Consider the following 25,334-nt stretch of genomic DNA (forward strand, 5'->3'; position numbering starts at 1 on the left):
GGAGACACACACAGTGATATTTGAGAAGTGAAATGAAGTTTATTGGACTTACAGAAAGTGTGCAATAATTGTTTAAATGAAATTAGGCAGGTGCATAAATTTGGGCACTGTTGTCATTTTATTAATTCCAAAACCTTTAGAATTAATTATTGAAACGCAAATTGGCTTGGTAAGCTCAGTGACCCCTGACCTACATACACAGGAATCCAATTATGAGAAAGAGTATTTAAGTGGGTCAATTGTAAGTTTCCCTCCTCTTTTAATTTTCTCTGAAGAATAGCAACTTGGGGGTCTCAAAACAACTCTCAAATGACCTGAAGACAAAGATTGTTCACCATCATAGTTTAGGAGAGGGATACAGAAAGCTGTCTCAGAGATTTCAACTCTCTGTTTCCACAGTTAGGTCCATTGCACAGTCATTATAACACGTGAGTTTATGCAACTGACCACTGTGAACCTGGCCTAAGGTTTTCTTAAACAATGTAACTATGGTTATATAGATGGGAGAGGGAAATAAGGGGTTACAATTGGGGATTTTTTTTTAATTAGTACAGTAAGTAATGAAGAGCTGTGAATGACGATCAGTATCTCATTAATGCCAGATCATCATTCATTACTGGGAGCACATTTTCCTATTCACCGTTCAGTACTCTGCTGCAGAGGGGTCGCAGGAGCCGGGGGAAGGGGGGGGGGGGCTTATTGGCAATAAGTGACTATCATATTTATAAAGTGGTGATCAGGATGACTGCCACTTCATTGTTTGCCAAATGTTGTTTTGTTGAATGCCTTAGGCTGCAGTAGACCAGAACAAAAAATGTGTTTTTTCCAAACAAGCTGCATGCTAGTTTTGACACAAGTTGCCACTTGAAAGGATTGCTCCAGCAAAAAAAAAAAGTAAGTAGTGCCTAGTATTGATAGCCTGGCATTACCGACAGGTTATAGAATAGTACATCTCATTACGGGGGATTCTCTGGGATTACTTTGTTTTCAAAAGCATTTCCAGCCTGCCTCTCTACTCACTTGCACACTATTTTGGCAAATAGACTGAGCAACTTCCGCACACAACATTGGATCTTAAGGTGGCCACTAATGATCCAAGATTTTTCATCCAATTTTACCAAATCTATGTCGTATAAGGGTAAATTGAGTGAATATATTGAATGGATAATTTAGGAAGACCCTTATATTACATAGAAATGGTAAGATTGGATGAAAAAGATTGGATCATTAGTGGCCACCTTTACACTTTTCTTTTATAGAAGCTAACTGCTACTTGTGCAGAATTATTACTGTAAAACTTGACATACTGTACTTCTCTGCGATCAGACTGGTTGGGGAGATGCATGCTGCTCATTTGGTATTCAATGGTGTAACATATAATTCACAATTTCTTCCCAATGTCTGATGGACTATTCCTGATTGACTTTGTCCTGCATTATGTGGCAAAATGAGTGATCATCCCACATGATGCACATATTTTCCCTTTTGCTTGGCAAACCTCTGTGTGCGGGTCCAGACCAGTTTCTGCACACACTATTTGGTTTTTGTAGCCTGTGAACTGTGTTGTAGTACTGGCTTCCTCAGTGTTGTGCACTTCTAGAGTTTCCTGCATTCTGGCAGCTTTCCATTCGGGACACTTGATTGACAGATGTTTCTAGAGTAGTTCCATGAACTAGTAAATAAAATAGAGGCACTTCCAATTATCTCAATGCATATTTTCTTAAACTTTATATTATCCCTGAATTAATGTCTACATATCTTTTTTTAAATTATTATTATTTTTTTTGCATACAGATCAGGTATATTCTTGTGTGGAGCACATCTCAATTTTCAGCAGGTACATTCAGTACATTCCATAATGCGCATTCTTTTTGAGGTTGAAATACTTGCTAAATTGCACTTTTCTATAACTGTATGTTACAGTGGATGCTGCTAAGCAATTATATACATCATAAGGTTCTCCTGCTAAGAGCTTTCATTTCTGTCAGCATATGACCTCTATCAGATGGGAGACTAAACTGGGTCAGTCTCCTGTCTGCCAGCCACTGAGTGCCCTTTGGCTACAATCATGTTGCATCTGAGTATGGCCATGCTCGCACGTGACTCAAAGCGGAGGACGCCTCTCCACCACCTGTACCGAGCTATAGCAAGCATTCAGCTGGTACACAGGAGCAGCTGACAGGGGGTAATTTTACTACTAGGGATGAGCAGGCAAATTTTTAGAACTTGAATTTGTCGAGGCAAATTGGCCCATTTTCACTTACCAAACTCTACCCATCAGTTTCTAAAATTTACATATAGCCCCAGAATCAGCGGTGGATTTCCTGCCGGGGTTTCCTGCTGGTCAGTACTCAGTTATTGTGTATGGACATCAGGAACAAGTTTAGTTGCAGCGCTTTTGCTCAGGATCGCTCTGCAGCCGCAAATAAATCATTAATTAAAGGTATTTATGGTTAATTAGGAATAATAAAATACTTCACTCGTTGTTTCATTTTTATTTTAACTTACCCATTTACACAAAGGGTTAAGGGGTACATTAGTAAGCTTATACCAATTTCACCTGCGGGAGGCAGGCATCTCGGGGTCTCCTTGTTAAAGGGACCCCCAGCTGCCACTATGATCCCCTGGGGTCTACACTTACAGGCATAGGGGAAGTTGTACCCACCTTCCTCATGGGCACCAGAGATGGGGATAAGCCCCTTGTCCATGGATTGGACAAGAGCTTTAGGGGAGATGGGGAGGCTTTGCTGACCCTCTTTTCCAGAGCCCCATATCTTAGAACATGCAGACAGGTATAGCTCAAGGTGCGGAGCTCCATGCAGTCCGGGCTCCAAATTCTGGCTGTAGCAGCCTGCATGGGTGACCAGCGGTTAAAGGGATATATGTGCCAGGGATCCTTATGCAGCAGTATTGTGGCTGTACGTTGATCCCAGCCAGGGCAGTTTCTAGGCTAAATTGCACCCAGAGCGAGGGTGTAAAAATCATGCAACTTGCCCTGAGGTTTCCTGTTGGTCAATACACAATAACCATATGATGTCAATTGGCAGACAGCCTATCGGGCCAGAGTGCGGGGATCAGTCCTTTAATGTGACTTGACCCGCGCTAGTAATGATGCCAGGAGGATCGGAGCCACGTTATGTTGATAGCGTTCACTATGCTGCAATTCAGCAGCATAGAGTATGTTGACTGCCCGGTCCCCCATTACGCACGCTGTGATGCCAATAGGGCTCGTAGCAAGCAATGACAGTAATTAAAGCATGCTTACTTTTACAGCGCTCATAACAGCTGACAACTCGCAGCGCTACCATTAGTGAATCAACCCCTTGGTTCGAGACAGCCAGAGGTCTTTTTGCTTATCCTTATTCACCACCTTCATCATCCTTTTATCCATCTGGGACCAACAGAAGTACATTTAGTAAAGTCACAAGCCCTTTGCACACTTGCACACTGCATCGTACCACGTTACTCTTCCCAGTCGCATCCCCACCATAAGAGCCATGTAAGTCTATGAAAATTTGTGAACTTCACCCGATGCGATGAAAAGAGAGTATTCAAATTGCTGCAATACCAATGCAAAGGCTGCAGCGCGTTACTGCATGATTCTTGCCTACCACACGGATTAAATAGTAATTCAAGTAAATCGGCAAAGCAGAATGTGTGCACGTCAGGATCATGGTTCAAATCGGTACGCATGTGTGGATCAACGGGAATGTCAGTGATGTACTTCCTGCCCTCTAGGGAGTACGTCACTAACCAGCAGCAACGCTATGCATATATGACCCTGTCGCCACACCATGGCACTGGGTCAGATGAAGGCTGATTTCTGCAGTACTTGCACTACAATTAATAGGTGTGCAACCAGCCTTAAAGCACATCTGAAGTGACATGATGAGATAAACATAGGTACACATAGTACTAGCCCTACTAAGAAAATGTCTGAAGTACCTTTTGTCACGGAACAGCCGTGAGAAACAAGACGCAATCACGGTCGGTTTGCGTCACAATCTTTAAACCGAGACGTGATACGTAATCTCCCTCTGCTCTAGGAGCAGCTGGGAGGTTTTGGTCTTAGCTGAAAGAATTCCTGTAGAAGGCTGGAGGGAGGTGTTGATTAGCTGGGACAATACTTATGCCCAAGGAGAATGTTTATTTTTAATTACCTCAGAGTCACCAGATGGGGACTCTATTCAGAGAAAGGCTGCCCTCACAGCAGGGGGCTATTCAAAACCTGCTTTCACCCAGACTATCCGACACCAACCAAGGGCCATCTGAATGCATATTATGTATGGTTTCTTGTCGATTATATGGCAACTGTACATCGCATAGCTATGAAATTCATATAGTCTTATTCGGTAAAATCTGGCCATCGTAGTGATATGAAATTCATCGCGATAGCCCATCCGGTTATTGAGGTATGACCCTTCTCAAGAACTGGGTCCGCTGCACTAGCCATGTCTGATGTCATATTAATCTGTATTTTCCGACAAGTATGAATCTGTTATCCACCTAAATATGACTTGTATCATTTGTGAGTTACGGCATTTTATAAGTTTAAACCAAAAATCTCTCAGAGGGAATGAACTGTCATTGGTGGGTAATTCAGAGGGGGTCGGCATTGCCACGCCCCCAAACCAGCTTCATCAAAAGCACATAGGCGGCAGGCGGACCTCATTCCTCCATTTTTTCACCTTCATGAAAGCTGCTACCACTTTGAGGAACAAGTGGTAGCCATTTTGTTTGGACTTTGAACTTTGCTGAAACTGAAAACAAAAGGAACTCTACAAGTTTTTCCCAGAACGGACATATTTCCACAAACCCTAAGTATTTTCTCCCTTTTTATTTCATACTGCCTATTAATGCTTCAATAATTGTTGATTTCAATAATTTTCTGTATATATTAATTATTTATATTGCCCGTAAATAAAGACTTTATCAAAGTCGTTTACTGTTCCGCTACACCTGCTATACAGCCATACACAGAAACTGAACTCAGGTCTCTGGAGAGACGCTACCATTGTTGATATCTAGACAGAATACAGCGTGTTTTAACCGTTTTATTTGCAGGATCAGTCAGTAAGTCTGTAGGGTCCACTGGCCCATACAAGTGGTGGTGGCAGATATACCCTGAAATAGTGTGTAAGTTGTAATTACCGTACCTCACAGGCTCCCTTCTAGTTTGTCTGCGGCCAATTCCCAACTGTTTCTGCGCATTGACGGCGACCACAGTTTTGCACGATCTGTGCGCTGGAACGGTTTGGAAGTCATTTCACGTTCCAGCCACCAGGGCTCCTGTGACACCTTTCTGTTTTCCTGTACAGCAAGTGTTAGAAAAATAGAGCTGTTATCAATGCAAATGAGCTTGTCAAACAGCTTGAGGCATTGTGTCAGGTTTCTTGCAAGTAAGTAAGTAAGTTTTATCTGGCTGAGAAAAGGCTGTTGATAAGGTTGTAGCAATACAAAAGTTCAAAGGGTCATTAGTCATTACTTCTGATTGTTTTGCGGCTCAACAAATTAGATTTGTCATGGCTGCTGTTTAGAATGCATTTTTAAAAATGAAGCCTTTTAACTAAAAATAAAAATCTCAGTATGTTCTTTTTCACCTTTAGCAAAACACGTACAATTAATTATCTCATACATTTATTTGCTCTGAGCCATGCTGGATGTTCAGAAGACTGAGTGTGCTGCTTGTATAATCTTACCACTGAGGTAGATGGTGTTAACTTTTCGCCTTGTCGCCAGCTGTGTTATCCGTACTCATAAGGTGGTGTTGACAGATTTTGTAATGCTTTATTCTCTGCCAAAACTTCCTTTAGTTCCACACAAAGTGAACTTCCAGTTTACTATGCTGTACCGAATTATCCCTCAACTGTCTATACATGCAAATCAGACATCACTAGTCAGGTTTATGGTTGTAAGCAACAGATGAAACTTATAAACATTATGATTACTAATAATTTACTGTGCAGGGCTGTATTGCAATTAAGATTTTATTATTGGATATTTTTTAATATGTTGTTGAGGGGGTTTTATCAAAAAGGTCTAAAGGTGACCTTTTCATAAAAAGGTGTCCAAAAATTAGTGTAAACAGCCAAGGTTCATAATCTGACACATCCTTAAATAATTTACAGAGTTGGAGGGGTGTCTCAGCACCCTAGGCAAAAAAGAACAGGAGACAAAAACGGGAGCCCAAATAGTGTAGTATGTTAGATAGGAAAAGTGTGATGAAAGGAAATTCGAAATACTACTCACAAAGATGGGTTGCAAGGGAGCAACCAACCGCAGGAAGCAGGTGGAGACAATGAACCTGACTCCACTCGGGTCGTCTGGCCAGACCTGGATGTAGTCGCTCTCCTTATGAAAAGTGAAAGTAAACCTCTGTGGTAAGGACCACAAGTGTTCTGTCTCAACCCCTACAACAGGGGACATTGGGGGGTAAGTGTAACATCCCCTATGATGGCGGCTGTGGGTACTCGGGATACCTCTGCAGCTGCCTTTGTTCTCGGTACTGAGGCCTCATCCGTTCCGCTGGCGTCTAGCACGCCAGGGACTGGACTGTCAGTTGTTCATAGGGTCGCTGTCTCACGTGGGTGCGCGTGGAGACAGGACCTTTATGCTGGAAGAAGGCGCGTCAGCTGACCTGCCGGTTGGCTGACGTCAGGAGAGACTCACGGCGCCCGGATTGGCTGATTGGCAGGGGCGTGGCTGTGGGCTCTCCTCGCTGCTTCATAAGCGTTCTCCGCTCACTTGCAAACTGTCTGCTGTTGCGAATACGTCAGTGTTAGCGCTCAGACCTTAGACTAGTTCCGGTGTGTTTTGATCTGGGAGGAAACCACACAAGACTAGGATTATTGCCTTATTGTATTATTGATATTCTGTGTATGACTCTGGCTTATCTCTGACTCTGATTCTGCTCTACGTTTCTGTACTTCTGCCCATCTGATCTAAGTTGCCGAACCTCTGCCTGAATCATTACTATTCTCTTGCCTTCTGATTTTGTACTGTACCAGCCTGTCTGTTGCTGAACCTTGCCTGTCTGACCCTTCTACTCTCCAGTGAGCCCTTGTCACTGGAGAGGTGCTCTGATAGTACCCACCAGCACCTCTGGTGAAGTCTAGCTAAACTATCTAGTTACTATTGTTGATAGTACCCACCAGCTCCTCTGGTGAGGTCTAGCTAAACTATCTAGTTACTATTGTTGGTAGTACCCACCAGCTCCTCTGGAGGGGTCTAGCTACTATTTAGTTACTGTTGCTGATAGCGCTCACCAGCCTCTCTGGTGTGGGCTCCTAGCTACCCAGCTTCTATCTTGGCTAGTACCCTCCAGCTCCTCTGCTGGGGCCTAGCACAGATTGGTTGCAGATAGTACCCACCAGCTCCACTGGTGAGGTTTAGTCAAACTATCTGCCATTTCCTCTGGTAGTTCTCTCCAGCCCCTCTGGTGAGATCTACCCTCTACTGTTGCACCAAACACTATTGTCACTACATCTCTGCTTTCTATACTAGCATTATTGGTGATACTGCAGTTCACCACAAAATCAGGTATAGAGTCTGCATTATTGGGGATTCTGCAGATCACACAATAATCAGATGTCTGTGTTGCTACACCAATACGTTATACAATCGTTACAGTAAGTTAAGCACAGTTAAAGGGAAAGAGGCGCCCTGGTATGTATAAAATGGATTAAAATCAGTTTAAAATAGAAAAAGGAGAGGTGGCTTACCTCAATAATGAAATTCTTGTGAACAAAGAATTTTATTTAGCGCAGGCAACGCGTTTCGTGGTCCTCAGCCTGCTTCCTCAGGCCAATCACAGTGCCAATTAGAAGAAAAACCAATCGCAAATGGAGGCTCTGTGATTGGCCTGAGGAAGCGGGCTGATACCAGCGAAACGCGTTGCCTGTGCTAAATGAAATTCTTTGTTCATACAAGAATTTCGTTAATGAGGTAAGCCACCTCACCTTTTCGATTCGGTTTTAAACTGGTTTTAATCCATTTTATACATACAAGGGCGCCTCTTTCCCTTTAACTGTCCTTAAATAATTTGCTTCAGACAGTTGTTCTGATTCACAGCATTTTCATTGGTGTACTACAAATAAGCAGAGACACTAGAGAGGAATGGGAAGGGATAGGGAAACATGCAAACTTGGAGAAGAAGAGGAATGAGGAATAGGGAAATGTAAACTGCAGCCATTCTTAGACACTCTTAGGTTCAGCTTGGTGTGTTTTTTTTTTTTAAAGTTATTATTAAGATTTTTTTTCCTGGCTGGACTTGATGGACGGATGTGTTTTTTCAACCAAACTAACTATGTAACTAGACTGTTAATCGAAGGGTTCTCAAACTTGGCATAGTTGGTCACCGGTTGACTGGGATTAATATTCAGGAAAGTGGGTGGAGCCTACAATAGCCAATCAAAATTTACCTATTGATTTTAAAGGAGAATGTTTAAATTGCTGACATTCTCACACTGTTAATGGCAAAGGACTCAAACCTGCTACAGTTGGTCATTGGGTGACTGGATCTCAAATTTAGAAAAAAGGACGGAACCACAAACAGCCAGTCAGATTTGTTTGACTGATTAACTGCTTCCATTTTCACACTGTTGATGCCAAGGACTCCAATGCTCACAAACATGGTAATTGAGTGACTGTGTGCCAAGTTTAGAAAATTGGGCAGAGCCAACAACCACCACATCTGTTTACCAGTTAACAGCCACAAATGAGTTATCTCACTTTAAGATAATGCACTGCTTGCTTTTGTTTTTAGCGGGCAAAACTCCTTGTGCTGTAAATTATTGGCTTGCTTTGATATTTTTCTCCAAGCAGAAAACATAGCAACTGAAAGCAGAAGTCCTCATTGTCTCACACTGCCCCCAGAGACTAGTGGCCATAAATACACATTACAGCAGTACTAATTAGAAGCTAGGACATCTAACAAAAGAAGAAATAAACAAAGTGTTAAAATAAATTGGCCTGGAGCACCTGTAAGCCTCTAAATAATTTGGTTGGTTAAATGGAAATATTTAAGCTGCAGCCATTCTTACACTGTTAATTGCATGGTTCTCAAACTTTGCACAGTTGGTCACCAGGTGACTGGGATTAATATTCAGAAAAGTGGGTGGAGCATACAACAGCCAATCAAAATTCACCTATTGTTTTTCAAGGAAAATATTTAAATTGCTGTCATTCTTACATTGGTAATGGCAGAAGCCTCAAACCTGGTACAGTTGGTCAATGGGTGACTGGGGTTCAAATTCAGAAGAGGGGGCATAGCCACAAACTGCCAATCAGATTTGTTTTTTTGATTTCAATGGGAAAATTAAAAAAGCTTTCATTCTCACATTATTGATGCTAAGGACCCCAAAGCTCACAAACTTGGTCATTGAATGACTGTGTGTCAAGGTTAGAAAAAGTGGCCTGATCAAACAACCAAATACATACCGGAGCAACACCAGGTCCTCAGCTAGTATTTTATACTAAGTGCTATGCACAGGAGACTTTCTCTGAAACAAGAGTGACAATGTGTGAGAATTTGCCTAATATAGCATTCAGCCGTGTTAATACAACTTAACATTAGCCTCTGGCAATCATTCACAGAACTAATACTTGAATAACTGTGACATCCAGCATGAAGTAAAGGTTAAGCAGCATGTTAGTATTGATAGAAGATCTCACCAATCCTTCTACTGGACAGCATGCAGATCGCAGTCCAAATATACTGTAGGGTTGTCTGAGGTAGTCCATAAACCAGCCACAAATGGCTCTCTCACCCTAAGGTTTCATTCTTTAGGGATAGGATCACGAATGTACCATGTTGTTGCTATTTTATATAGTTTTCTATGTTAAGATTTGTTACAGAGTGACCATCATGTCCCAGACCACTTAATGTAAAGTATTTTCCCATCCTCCTTTCTGCAATCACCCTTTTCCTTATCTCCTTTTTTGCTTTCACCCACAACATAATGGTAGCTTCTCAAAAAAAAACCAATACATACAGATGTTAGGTGGATGTCTTTAGGGCTGGGATAAGGTTCGCCAGCACCAGAGGCACAGATTCCAAAGTCCCCCCCATGAATTGTGCCTGCCCCAGTATAGGTGGCCAGGGGTGCCCCTAGTATTATGTAGTCCCTTTCCCCAACATAGCCAGCCAGATGTGCCTCCAGTAGCCCCCTCAGTATAGCTAGCCAGATGTGCTTCCAGTATTAGGTAGCCACCTCCTCAGTAGCGCTAGCCAGATGTTTCTCCAGTATTAGGTAGCCTCCCTCTGCAATATAGATGTCCAGGTGTATCCCCAGTATTAGGTAGCCAACTCTCCAGTTTAAGATAGCCAGATATTCCCACAGTATTCGGTAGCCCCCTTCCCCAATTTAGCTAGCTAGATGTATCCCCCATATTAGATAGCCCCCTTCCCAGTATAGTTAGCCAGATGTGCCTCCACATAACAAAAGGGAGCCAGCAGCAGTGCAGAGAGTCAGGGCCATAGGCATTTAAACCCACAGACATTCCAGACAGTGGCTTGGAGCACAGTTCTCTTATGGTGAGCGCACTTGTTGTAAATTACACACGCTAGTACAGCACCACGATACTTGTCTAGTGCGACAACTACTATGTCAATCAATGTAGTAGCGACTGCGCTAGTCAAGTATCGTGGTGCTGCACTTGCACGTAATTTATAATGTGTGCGCACACCTTAAGATCACATGATATGCTGCCGGCAGTGCGTGTAGCGTACAAGCAATACATTTAAATTGCACTGCCAGCAATATACATTAATGAATCAACACCATGGTCTATATCATATTGGCTGTGTTCTTCAGTGACTGTGTTTTTTTTTTTTTTAAATAGGATTTCTTGCCTGGGGTGACAAAATGGCTATATAAGGTTTTCTCTAGTTAAAGTATTTTACTCCAGCAATGTTGAAATATTATAGTATAGTTTGCCTTTTTATAACAGAAGATATTTGTGATAATTCAGCTTTAAAGGAACCAAGCACCATTTTTGTTTCCTGGTTTCTAATAGCTATAGGAGCTGCCATGTTCCCCCCTCCCCTTCTAGCTGCCCATTATTTATCCAAGAGAAGGTTTTTGTAAGCACTTTGAGGGCCCTTTTCCACTAGCAATCGCTAGCGTTTACGCTGAACGCTAGCGCTTGCTGAATCGCAATTACCAGCGATTCCCCGACGTTCGCGGCCGCGATTTTGCTATGCTATGCACTGCATAGCAAAATCGCGGCAAATATCGCTCCGCCGCGCGTTCGCGTTCCCGGCAAAAACGAATCGCGGTAGTGGAAATGACCTACCGCGATTCCTATGTTAAAAAGCAAACCGTAGCGATTGTAAAATCGCTAGCGGTTTGCATTTTTGCGATTCAGCCAGCGCAAACGCGCTGGTGGAAAAGGGCCCTGAAGCACAGTGTTCAATGTACCCACCCACCCCTGCTGATCAAAAGCTTTTAATTTTCTCTCCACTAATGTGTGCAATAAAATAATTACATAAGTCCTTATCTGCCTGAAACTTCTGTGGTCAGGCAGACCTGTAAATAGAAGGAAGTAGGCTAATAAAACCTGCTAAACTTTTAAATGTTAAAAGAAGAGGTTAACTTTAAGTGAGCAACTGTAGTTTATTGATCATGCATCACTCCCAAATATGCAAATGATCTCTTTAGAGTAGCTTTTTAGTAAGAGGGCTTTTCTTGGTCACCAGGAGATCTCTGGGTATTCTGTTTTAGGGATGGTCAATGAGATTATTGTTGCAGAATCATGCAAATGTTTTAGTCAAATTTATGCAGCTTGAGGTTGCATTATTGTGCATTGACTTGGTTTTTTTTCGCCTGCAACTTGAACAGCTGCTAAAATTGCGCTCCAACCATATGAATAATACTAAAAAATCGAACAAAATCTATGCACAAATCAGAGAAATGATAATAGCAACACAGTCTGTTCAATAGGCTATAGGGTCATGGGATGGTAACTAGCAAGCACAAGCTGTACACCTCTCACTTGCCACAGCCAGACCAACTTCTAAAATTAGTAGACAAAAGGGAACTAGATGTCATCACCCCTTAGTCTAAATGCTCGTACACACATGCAACAATTATGCCCAAGTATCATCCAAATTTGGTCTGTTGGACGATAGTTGGGTGGGTGCGCGTGTGGTAAAGGACTAGACGAACGACTGATAACAGGCGGTTTGCCCCGATCCAACTGGTGGTTTAATTCACATGACTGTTAGGCTGATATCTTGCAGTTGGCCATGTGTGTACAAGTCGTCTGAACGACTTGTACTTGTTTTGAATGCGGCCATATTGTGCAGCTTATCGTGTGTAAGTTGCCGCCTGTGACTCCTCCCAATCCATTTTGTCACCTTTACACATGACTCATCAGGGGATCTGAGTCACAGTGGCTAAAGAACCATCCTAGCTGCTGTGACTCCGATCCCCTGATGAGTCACGTGTGGAGTTGGCGAAATCGATTGAGAGGAGTCATAAGTGGGACCTTACACACTACAGCAAGCTAGCTTAGAATGGGAGGACAAGGGATGCCAGCAGGATGGCATCATGGTGATCAGTAAGCCTGGGAGACCCAGCAAGGGAGACCCTGGAGGCAAAACTTTATGCACATTATAAAGCTACACTGTAAGATCAACTTTGAACCAATTTTACTATCTTTTAAACGTTTTGCGCAATGAAGGTCTTTAATTTTGTTCAACAATTGCTTGAAAAAGATTAAAAGTGACACTGCTGAGTCTGCCAAGGTAGAATGTGCCAGAGAGGCGAGGGGAGCCTGGTAATTCCCAACATACGCTAGTGACTATTGTCAGTAGTGGTCCATCAGAATTGGTGAGTCACTCTCTAATTTACATTTTACTGGCCATCTCTAAAAACCTTTACATAAAAACCTTTATAGCAGACAAATGAACCACAAGATATGTTTTACAACATTAAACAAAATGCTAATAGAAATTTGAATGAAACAAAGGCAGAGACTACTACAAAAAGATAAGACGGCTGTTTAAAAAACCAAAAACAAACAAACAAATTAAACTGAAATGTTTAGAAAGTTTATTGCAATGTTAGACATTGGTAATCACTAGAGGTATTTTTGACCATTTTAGTAGCGTGGGAAAAACATCCCATGGCCCTTGATTTGAGTTACTGCTCCTCCCCTCACAACTGCTATATTTTTGCAGCCCGTATACAACAATAACTCTCACTATCATGGATTGGGTTAATTAGCTCAGATATGATTGTCCAGCCTGCCAGTTTTGTTTTCTGCTGCTCTTCTGATGATATTCTCCTATATTTAGTAAGGATTATAGCCACATGATGAGCATTGCATCCAGGCAACTAGCATTTTCAAGTAAAAGTCAACAATGCATGCTAATCTTATGGTGTAGTTTACATCCCCATGCAATTGATAGTAATATCTTTCTTTCAATTATTTAGGAATGCAGAGTAGCCATCAGGGAAACAGCTATGCTCCAGTTTCGTGCCCAAGTTGGGGGGGCCTGAAACCGTATCACTCATTTCAGGGGTCGAGTGGGGCGTGTACGCGGGGGGACGACGTCCACCTGCTTATTTCAGAGGGTGGACGACGTCCACCCTAGCATGTGTGGAGGGAGAGAGCGCAAAGAAGAGGGATCGGTGGGCACAGCGGGGAATGGGGGAAAACGTCCCCTTCCTCACCTTGGGGCTCCCCCTTCCTCACTCTCCCCCCCCCCCAGAACTAAAATTTTGGGGCGGCTGGCAGCGTGCAGGAGTCGGGACTTACCTCCATCTCGTTCCAAGCGCTGGGTAAGTAGTAATGTCCGGTTCATTTGAGCCGGTTCTTTCCTTTGAGTTGAGTGATCCAGCTCATCACACTGAACCGAATCAGTTCAGTGGATGAGACAGGAACTGCAGCTGAACACAGTGTGCAGCTGCAGTTCCTGTCTCATCCACTGAACTGATTCGGTTCAGTGTGATGAGCCGGATCACTCAACTCACAGGAAAGAACCGGCTCAAATGAACTGGACATCGCTACTTACCCAGCGAAGGAGGAAGGAGGTAAGTCCTGCTGCTGCCAGCCACCTGCAAACTTTAGTTCTGGAGGGGCAGAGGGAGGAATGGGGAGCCCTGAGGGGGGGAGGAGACGTTCCCCGCTGTGCCCACCAATCCCTCTTCTCTGCGCTGCCTCCCCTCCTTGTGGGGACATCTGGCTACTTATTCTGGGGGCACCTATAGACCTGGCTATACTGGGGGCACCTATAGACCTGGCTACATATACTGGGGACACCAATACACCTAGCTACATATACTGACCACATCTATACACCTGGCTACCTATTTTAGGGACAACTATACTCATAGCTACTTATGCTGGGGACACCTATAGACCTGGCTACCTATATGCTGGAGGTACCTATTTTGGGGGAACTGCGGTCAGATTATCTGTATTTTTGAGGAACCGCTGTTAACAGATTAAGTGTATTTTGGGGAACAGCTGCCAGATTATGTGTATGTTAAGGGAACGGCTGCTAGATTACATGTATTTTGGGGAACTGCTGTCAGATTGTGTATGTTTGGGGGACCACAGCTGCCAGATTACATGTATTTTGGGTGTTACGTGTATTTTGGGTGATCCGCTGCCAGGTTTTGCGTATTTTGGGGAACTGCTTCCAGATTGTGTGTATGTTGGGGGAACTGTTGCTGCCAGATCATCTATTTTGGGGGAATCACTGCCATATTATCTGTATTTTGGAGAAACTTCTGCCAGATTACGTGTCTTTTTGGTGAAATGCTGTCAGATTACATCTAATTTTGGGGGATACACTATGGCAGAGCTCAAACTTCTCCGGCAGACCTTTTACATCACTGTTAAGGTCATGTATATTTGGCCCCACCCATATCCACGCCCACAATATGCTTGACCACACCCATTTTTGGCACACCGCGCTATGCGCGGCGCAGGGGGTTTTCGGGTGAGTCCACTCACCTCTTTTCCCAGGACTAGACCCCTGACTCATTTGTAGTTGGCCATTCTGTCATGTGGCTAGCAGATCGCTAAACAACACCTTGGACAACCTGTACTAATGCTAGAATTTCACCTGATTATCATGACTAGTCGTCTACGCTGAGGACACTGTAGCAGCTTTAAAGGGAACCCGAGGTGAGAGGGATATGGAGGCTGCCATATTTATTTCCTTCTAAACCATGCCAGTTGCATGGCAGGCCTATTGATCTGCTGGCATAAATTGTTTCCATGTCAAAAACCTGGAACAAGCATATGGCTAATCCAGTAAAACCTGAGTCAGCTGAATCAGAGTACCTGATCTGCTGTATGCTTGTTCACAGTCTATGGCTAAAAGTATTAAAAACAAAGGATCAGGGGGACAGCCAGGTAACTGGTATAGTTTAAAAAGAAATACATATGGCAGCCTTCATATCCCTCTCACTTCGGTTTCCCTTTAAGAAGCTTTGCTGTGGCAACAACCAGGCCAATATTAATGAGAGTGTCTTTCCATCCACTAGGGGTCTCCCTTGGTATATTATAGTATCCATGTTAGAGATCATGGGCTCAATTTAGAATGTTAGGTATATGAAATTGCATCAGGTGTTCCTCATGAAAATGCTGTAAAGCATTCCTACACTTACTTACCTTAAAAGCGGTATGCCCGACACTGTGTCGGGCATACCGCTCTCTGTCCTCAGGAGTCCCCCACAATTAAATAATTTGCTCACATTGCTGTAAAACCTTTAGCCAGCCTTAGGCTAGCTAGCAAAGGTGTTCGGCATCCCCGGATCCCCCCATTTATACATTACCCGGCCTAGATCCAGCGATCGCGCAGCCTCCCCGCACAGCTCCAGTCTTCACTATGGGGAGGATCGCACATGACGTCATCGATGTCATGCGGAAACCCGATCATCCCCGGGTTTGCGCATGATGTCATGACATCGGCGACGTCATGGCGTCATGTGCGATCCTCCCCATAGTAAAGACCGGAGCTGTGCGGGAAGGCTGCGCCGATCGCTGGATCCAGGCTGGGTAAAGTATAAACTGGCTGGATCGGGGGGTGCCGGACACGTTTACTAGCTAGCCTAGTGCTAGCTACAGGTTTACAGCGATGTGAGCAAATTAATTATGGGGGCAAAAACTAACAAAACCTCCTGAGCGGCATAACGCTCAGGAGGTTATGAAAATAAGAGGAGTCCTTAAAAAATCATCTCTACACAGTATTTTAACAAGTTGCATTACAGTGACACACCTGCAGTTATTCGGTTTCCTTGGTCACTGCTGGAGCTCTCCTCATGCTGCTTCCTGCAAGAGCTGCCTTGCATCGCTGTCAACTGTTGTTGAGATGGGATTGATTACATCCACCTGTCACATATGTCTTCTCACATCATTAGGATCTGACCGAACTCTTAACCCTGTAATACAAATATGTCACAGAAGTTAAAGGGTGAAAGGTGATGCAGTAAATTTTACTTCCTGCTTTGCACTGACTATTGAATCAATGCAACACAGAATACTGGCTATTGTTAGCTGTATACTGTTGCAATAGTTTCCAGCACGTTTAATTAAAAGGTTATAGCAGCTGCAGACTAAAGAAAAAATATACCATATAGATTTTATGGTATTCAGTTACAAATTGGTTTCTGTATGGTTTTTGTACAGATTTTTGGAATAAAGTGGCGTTACCCTTTAAATGGAAAAAAAAAAAAAACCTAACATGAGCACACCAGTCTTGATAAGTTACAAACTAATCTGAGTACACTGCCACGTACTTTTGACACACAGGCACCAAGGGATATAAACTATTAAAAAAGCAGGATAAATGGTGGACTTACCTCCATAAAAACCAGACCAGTTGAAGTCTGTAAGTAAGGATTTTGTAAGCAATTCACAACACTTCATGGGCCAAGCAACCACTTCCCAATGTAAATCAAGAGTGGATGCAATTTGTAGCCTCCCTGGTGGTAAGGAGGAGGCTGACTCGTTAAAAAAAACTTGCTACAAATGGTATAGATGAGTTAGCTTCGTCCATGCTGAAAACTGGCCTGAAAAGAGTTATAATGGTTTATGTGAACCACCTAATGGCAGTAGGCACATATTAGTTACATAGTTATTTGGGACATACGTCCATCGAGTTCAACCAGAAAACAAAGTACAACACCAGCCCGCTCCCTCACATATCCCTGTTGATTCAGAGGAAGGCGAAAAACCTTTACAAGGCATGGTCCAATTAGCCCCAAAAGGGAAAAATGGCAATCAGATAAAATCTCTGAATCAACACTACTGGGCAATACCTAGTAATTATAGCCATAAATGTCTTTCAACGCAAGGAAAGCATCTAAGCCCCCTTTAAATGCAGATATAGAATTTGCCATAACTACTTCCTGTGGCTATGCATACCACATCTTAATCATTCTTACTGTAAAGAACCCTTTCCTAAATAAATGGTTAAAATGTTTTTCCTCCATGTGCAGATCATGTCTTCTAGTCCTTTGTGAAAGCCTAGGGACAAAAAGCTCATCCGCCAAGCTTTTATATTGCCCTCTGATGTATTTATACATGTTAATTAGATCCCCTCTGAGGCGTCTTTTCTCTAGACTAAATAAACAGTTTATTTAATCTTTCTTTGTAAGTGAGACCTTCCAGCCCTAGTATCAATTATGTTTCTCGTCTCTGCACCTGCTCTAAAACTGCAATATCTTTCCTGTAATGTGGTGCCCAGAACTGAATTTCATTATTCTAGATGTGGCCTTACTAGAGAGTTAAACAGGGGCAATATTATGCTAGTATCTCGAGTTTTTATTTCCCTTTTAATGCATCCCAAAATTTTATTAGCTTTAGCTGCAGCGGCTTGGCATTGAATACGATTATTTAACTTGTTGTCGATGAATACTCCTAAGTCCTTCTCCAAGATCGATGTCCCCATCTGTATCCCATTTATTTTGTATGGTGCTAGCCCATTGGTACGACCAAAATGCATGACTTTACATTTTTCAACATTGAATTCCATCTGCCATTTATGTGCCCATATAGCCATCCTATCCAGATCCTGTTGCAATATGTCACTATCTTCATGAGAGTTGATGATTCTGCACAATTTTGTACCATCTGCAAAAATAGCAACATTGCTTTCTACTGCATCTTCTAGGTAATTAATAAATACATTGAAGAGTACTGGACCCAGTACAGACCCCTGTGGGACCCCACTGCTAACAGCCACCCATTTTGAGTACGATCCATTGACCACAACTCTTTGTTTTCTGTCCATTAGCCAGTTCCTTATCCATGTACAGACTCTTCCCCAGTCCTCAACTTTTGCACCAGACTTTTGTGGGGAACAGTGTCGAAAGGCCGTTGCAAAGTCCAAGTATATCACATCTACAGCATTCCCAATATCCATATTAGCGTTCACTACCTCATAAAAGCTGAGCATGTTAGTCAAACAGGACCTGTCTTTAGTAAACCCATGCTGATGCTGAGAAATAAGATTATTTTCTACTATGAAGTCTTGTATAGTATATCTTAGTAACCCCTCAAATAGTTTTCATACAACTGATGTTAAGTTTACAGGTCTGTAATTTCCTGGATTTGATTTTTTGCACTTCTTAAATAATGGGAAAACGTGGGCTGTACGCCAATCTACTGGAACTCTGCCAGTTGAAAGAGTCACAAAAGATACGATAAAGCGGTTTATCGATAACTGAACTTAATTCCCTTAGGACCCGAGGATGCATGCCATCCGGGCCAGGTGCCTTGTCTATTTTTAATTTATTTAGTTTTGCCTTCATTTCTTCCTGCGTTAAGTATTTAATATTACAATTGGAAGATTGAGACTCTTCTGCATCTGTAATTTGCAACAGTGATGTTTCTCTTGTGAAGACAGAAGCAAAGAAAGCATATAATAACGCTGCCTAAACCTTGGTCATCCACCATTCAGTTCCCACCCTCATCCTTTAGGAGTCCAATACAGTAAACCTTTCTTTCTTTCTTTATTTTTTTAGAGTTGATGTACTTGTAAAACTTCTTTGGGTTAGATTTGATATCCCTAGCGATTTGATTTTCAGCTTCAATCTTTGCCAGCCTAATTTCTTTTTACAACTTTTATTGCTCTCCTTATAATGGCTTAATGCAGACTTGGTCCCCTCCTGTTTTAGGACCTTATTACAGCATTACAGAAGCATAACAAAAAACTTCTGGAATCTAATACCATACTGTATTTTGTACAGAGAATGACACTTATAGCCACACTGGTCTGAACTCGGCCATGACGAACTATAACGACCACCATGGCTAAGAGCTGTGCAACAGTATACAGTGGCCCAATGACAATCCCTAAAGATGCCTAAGCATGATCCAACGGCTGTCAGGCCTGTCTGGTCAATGACTACAATTCAGAGCGTATGCCCATATGACTGACCCAGAGCCCAGCCCGTAACACCTGCGCAAACTCCTACCTAACAAAATACTACAGTAACCCTGCAGGTAGATGTAGCATACAGTCTGATAGGTAGCAATCCACCAAACAGAAGATATATAATAGTCACCTGAGGCTTGCAGGATGAAGCTATCTAGACAAGGAAATCAGATGACAGCAGAGTCAGGCGTTCCAGGTGAGTAGCAAGGCAGTCCAGGTATTACTTTCCAGAGATAGCGTAGTCAAGCAATCCAAGTTTGGTCCAGGCATTGTTCATGCAAATCCATGTCCAAGCAGAAAGTCAAACCAGGCAGCAAGCAAGCGTAGTCCAGGTACAAGAGCAAGGTTGGCAACAGGTAATCCATCAGAGATAAACGTGATCAGGATACAAGGCAATAGTCAGCAACAGGAAATCAAGCAGAGGTTAAATGTGGTCAGGATACAAGGTAATAGTCGGCAACAGGAATCCAAAGTAGTGAGCGCATACCCAGCAACAAGCCAAAGCTAATGCTATCACGGGTGATGACTGGGGGCACTCACTGAGTTTAAATACAAGAGCTAACCAAACAATACAAAAATAAACTGCGCCGATATATTAGTAGGGATGACAGTTCAATGGTGGTGCGCTGCTCCTTTAAAACCAAATTTACAAGCAACATAAACGGAACTGAAAACAAACCAATCACGCAGGGCACACGTGAGCTACTGTTTACATCTGCAGAGCGCGTACTGGGAACGCGTCCTCCGCTTATCCAATGGCCTCTGAGAACCACCCTGCGTTGCACTGTCGTCAGCGGCTCGCAGAGACCCAGAAATCTGAGCTGCAGCTTGGGTTTTGGCATTACGCCGCTGTACAAACACTGCAGACCTTACAACGGTATTGTTCTTTGCACCTCCTCACCCGCTGGAAGCCAATAAGTCAAATGCGTTTGTTGTCCCTTCGCCCCCCCTGTGCATCGCAACAGAGGGTCATCAACCATAGGCGACAGTGCACTAACAACACTGTACAGAAGTGTCATCAGCCTTTGCACACGATGCATCTTTTGCTATGCAGGGGGAGCGGAGAAATGATGAGCGTGTGTAATGGAGACGTTTCTGGTGGTAGGAGCAGCAAGAACAATGCTATTGTGTTGTGCTCAGGACATTGCTAAAAATCGAACATGCCGGATCTTCATGCAATCGTTCCATCTTCATGCAATTGTTCCTGCAACGCAATCCTGATATAGTCACGCTGGTCTGACCATAATGACCTCCCTCGCCATGGCAGTCGTTATGGTGCACCACTCAGAGTTCAGACCAGCGTGTGTATGGACCTTTAGGGCTGGTTCATGTGGATGTCTCAATCACCTGTCCAGAGTCACGTCCACATGCTTTTCTGCAAGCAAGCAGAAAAGCATTTGTCGACTTTCAGCGGCGATTCCCAGTGATTGTCATTTTTCACCCCGCAGGGGGACACAGGAGTGTGGCGCTAATGGACCACAGAACGACCAGCCCATGCTGCTTCCAGACAATGGAAAAAATAAAGATCAAAATGCTGCTTTTGCATAAATGGTGGTAAATGACGTGCAAGTGTGCGTGTGAACTAACCCTTAGTTTTGGTACCACACAAGAGAGAGGTTTTAGGTAAACACTGGACAGTATTTATTTCTGCATCTGCATATTTATTTCTTCATCCATATTTGAGGAGGATTTTTCTATTTGTGATTAAAAAGTTTATTTTTAGAAATTTTAATTTAATTTTTTGACATTATTTTGTTTTGAAACTTTTATTATACTAAAATTGAATACTAGACCCTTGCTTGACGGATTTTAGTAAGTTGCAAGCAAAAATTTCACGAAAATTAATTGAACCACAGAAATCCTGCAGAAATTGAACACTAGGGAGGTTAAAAAGAATGCTCCAATGAGTGGAGGTAGGTACCCACGCACCTTAGAACATAAGGGATGGCAGGTTTAAACAGGTGCATTCTTCTGACTGTTTAATAATTATTTATTGAGGGGAGGGGGGGAGGAATGATTGTAGAATTAATCTTTATTATTTGAAAAACAAGAGTTTAATCCCGCTTTAAACAGGGCTAGATTTACCATAAGGCACTGTAGGCGTGTGCCTAAAGGCACTTGATGATGGAAAAGGGGCTCTCACTTCGCTCCTCTAGTGCCTCCCTCCCTCCTTCCCTATGTAGAGTCCCGAGCAGATTGTAAATGAGGGGTTAATCACCCAGCTCTTGGCATGCCACTGATGTGATCTCCCTTCAGTCAGGGTCACCACTAGCTGCTTAGCATTAGGTAGCCAGATGTACCCTCAGTATTAAGGGAAACCTGTAGCTATGACAGGCAAGGGAAGTAAGGGAGAAGTGACAGTGCAGTGCGGCGGGAATTTTTAGGTTCATTGAGAGCATAGTCTAGGGTTTCAGAACATCTGTGCCTATAGGCTGCTTTGATTTAAATCTGGGCCTGATTGCAAACATTGGACAAGGGGGGTAATCTACTAATCAAATGGGAATGTATTAGCCCCTTTGGCAGTTTGCCATCCAACATTTGACATGAATGCACCTGAGTGGCATGCTTTTCCGATTCTAGGCACATGTCTAGGCTACTGAACCAAAAATATACAGTATGGGGTTATTAGCAGGGCCGAATTTCTGGATAGGCCACAAAGGCCCAGTCCTTGGCTGGCTGCAGCCCAAGCAGGCATGTGAAAACAAAAAAAAAAGAGGGGTGGTTGCTACATATGAAAGAGGAGGCTGTAAATAGGGAGCAACAAATGAAAAAGGGAAACTGATGCCCAAGGGAAAGGTTAAAGAGAACCAGAGTTGAATATTTTAAATCTTAATAGGACACAGAGGCATGTTCAGTGCACAATGACATGCCACTGTGTCCTTCTAGTGCCACCTCCAGTAACCCCCCTGGGCTCTGCTGTCCCCCCTAAAAAATAGCGCCAGGCTAGCAACAATCTGCTTGTCGCTAGCCTTGTGTTTACCTGCATACTGTCAATCAGCATCACTCCCCAGCCTCCTCTATTGCAGGGTTGCGGCTTAGCTTCTGATTGGAGGAAGCTTACAGAGGCGGGGAGCGAAGGGACACAGGCGGGGAGAGCGAGGGGACACAGGCGGGGGAGCCCTGCAATACAGGAGGCTGGGGAGTGATGCTGATTGACAATATACAGGTAAACACAAGGCTAGCGACAAGCAGATTGTTGCTAGCCTGGCTCTATTTTTAAGGGGGGACAGCATAGCCCAGGGGGACTGGAGGAGGCAATAGAAGGACACAGAGGCATGTCATTGTGCACAGAACATGCCTCTGTGTCCTATTAAGATTTAAAAAATACACCTCGGGTTCTCTTTAATGAAAGAAAGGGGCTATGGTGCATGGATGAAATACATGGAAGAGGGGGCTGCATGTGGAATGGGCCGGCGCTGTCCCTATTAATGAGTTTACATAATTATCTGCCATTTTTGCAGGTGATAGTGGGGAGGAATGTGGTCTTATAATTGTAGACTTTGAGGAAGTGAAAAAGAGTGATCTATGAAACCATTAGATCCACACTTTGGTCAATAGTGGGATGTATTAGTAACACAAAATTTTGTTCAAATGTGCATATTAACCTGTAACTTATAATAATAAACCAAAAAATAAACGCTCACATTCATCCAGTGATAAAGTATATCACAAAATGGAGTACACCTCACACTTTCACGGGACAACACTGAAGATATGACACTTGTAAAGTAAGCAGTGTATAGATTGTATAATGGTGTAAACTTGCTGTCCCATCAAAATAACTCAACACACAGCCATTACGGTGTAAACTGCTGACAACAGAAGTGCATAAACCCCTAAGTGAAGAATGTAAAAACTGCTCAAAGTGTAAATATTTTGTGTGCCCACCATTATTTCCCAGCACTGCTTTAACTCACTTAGGCATGGAGCTTACTAGAGCTTCAAAAATTGCCACTGGAATCCTCTTCTACTCCTCCATAATGAAGTTGGTGGATGTCAGAGACCTTGCCATCCTCCACCTTCTTTTTGAGTATGCTCCACAGATGCTCAATAGGGTTTAGGTCTGTAGACAATTGTCCTTCTAGCCTTTTGTTTAGGAAACTCCTTGGCTCCCTGCACTGGTTGACTTACCGTTAATAAGTCTCATTCTAACAATTCATTTCTGACTACTATCTCAAGTTGCCAAATTTAGTCCAACTGCATGCTTATTCTGACTTCTGATTTATTTACATTTTTTTTTGTTTAGTCACTCATTTGTGAATTCTCCTCTGAGAGGGATTATGTGCCTCCTAGAACAACATTGAGTTGATGTCATCTCCATTGTTTGAGGAAAAGTAATTTAAAGAGGATCCGAGATGAAAAACTATAACAAGTACCCTGTCTATATACCTTATCTAAAGAGGATTATGATTATACATTCCTGTGATACAATGAGAGCAGCCACATTCTGCTTGTCACATTACACACATGCAAACTGATAGCATCTCCAGCCCTCAGCCTGTGAAAACTTCACTCCCCTCACCTCCTTCATCCTCCCCTCTGCATCTTAACCACTTGAGGACCGTGGGCTTTACCCCCCTTAAGTACCAGGCACTTTTTTTCCATTCAGACCACTGCAGCTTTCACGGTTTATTGCTCGCTCATACAACATACCACCTAAATGAATTTTGGCTCCTTTTCTTGTCACTAATAAAGCTTTCTTTTGGTGCTATTTGATTGCTGCTGCGATTTTTACTTTTTATTATATTCATCAAAAAGACATGAATTTTGGCAAAAAAATGATTTTTTTTAACTTTTTGTGCTGATATTTTTCAAATAAAGTAAAATTTCTGTATACATGCAGCACGAAAAATGTGGACAAACATGTTTTTGATAAATAAAAAAACCCATTCAGCCTATATTTATTGGTTTGGGTAAAAGTTATAGCGTTTACAAACTATGGTGCAAAAAGTGTTTTCCCATTTTCAAGCATCTATGACTTTTCTGACCCCCAGTCATATTTTATGAGGGGCTAAAATTCCAGGATAGTATAAATACCCCCCAAATGACCCCATTTTGGAAAGAAGACATCCCAAAGTATTCACTGAGAGGCATAGTGAGTTCATAGAAGATATTATTTTTTGTCACAAGTTAGCGGAAAATGACACTTTGTGACAAAAAAAAAAAAGTTTCCATTTCTTCTAACTTGCGACAAAAAAAAAATTAATGCTGCCACGGACTCACCATGCCCCTCTCTGAATACCTTGAAGTGTCTACTTTCCAAAATGGGGTCATTTGTGGGTTGTGTTTACTGTCCTGGCATTTTGGGGGGTGCTAAATTGTAAGCACCCCTGTAAAGCCTAAAGGTGCTCATTGGACTTTGGCCCCTTAGCGCAGTTAGGCTGCAAAAACGTGCCACACGTGGTATCGTCGTACTCGGGAGAAGTAGTACAATGTGTTTTGGGGTGTATTTTTACACATACCCATGCTGGGTGGGAGAAATATCTCTGTAAATGACAATTTTTTAATTTTTTTTACACACAATTGTCCATTTACAGAGATCTTTCTCCCACTCAGCATGGGTATGTGTAAAAATACACCCCAAAACACATTATACTACTTCTCCTGAGTCTGGCGATACCACGTGTGGCACTTTTTTGCACCCTAAGTGCGCTAAGGGGCCAAAAGTCCAATGAGTACCTTTAGGATTTCACAGGTCATTTTGCGTCATTTGGTTTCAAGACTACTCCTCACGGTATAGGAACCCCACAAATGACCCCATTTTAGAAAGAAGACACCCCAAGGTATTCCGTTAGGAGTAGGGTGAGTTCATAGAAGATTTTTTTTTTTTTGGCACAAGTTAGCGCAAATTGATTTTAATTTTTTTTTTTCACAAAGTGTCATTTTCCGCTAACTTGTGACAAAAAATAAAATCTTCTGGGCGGGTGATTGGGTG

At 42.8% G+C, this 25,334-nt stretch overlaps 1 long non-coding RNA gene across 2 annotated transcripts in view; it reads right to left on the reverse strand.

Annotated features, from left to right (window-relative positions):
- The window catches only part of LOC137570824 (uncharacterized), a 40,779-nt gene that overhangs the window by 2,913 nt on the left and 12,532 nt on the right, over positions 1–25,334 (reverse strand). For both annotated transcript variants that reach the window (XR_011031201.1, XR_011031200.1), the window contains exons 2-3: positions 16,238–16,400; positions 5,157–5,310 (exon numbers count right to left, since the gene is read on the reverse strand). This is a non-coding gene — a long non-coding RNA (uncharacterized lncRNA). The remainder of the gene's footprint in view (positions 1–5,156; positions 5,311–16,237; positions 16,401–25,334) is intronic.

This window comes from Hyperolius riggenbachi, chromosome 4 (genome assembly GCF_040937935.1).
Source record: "Hyperolius riggenbachi isolate aHypRig1 chromosome 4, aHypRig1.pri, whole genome shotgun sequence".
Classification (NCBI taxonomy): Eukaryota; Metazoa; Chordata; class Amphibia; order Anura; family Hyperoliidae; genus Hyperolius; species Hyperolius riggenbachi.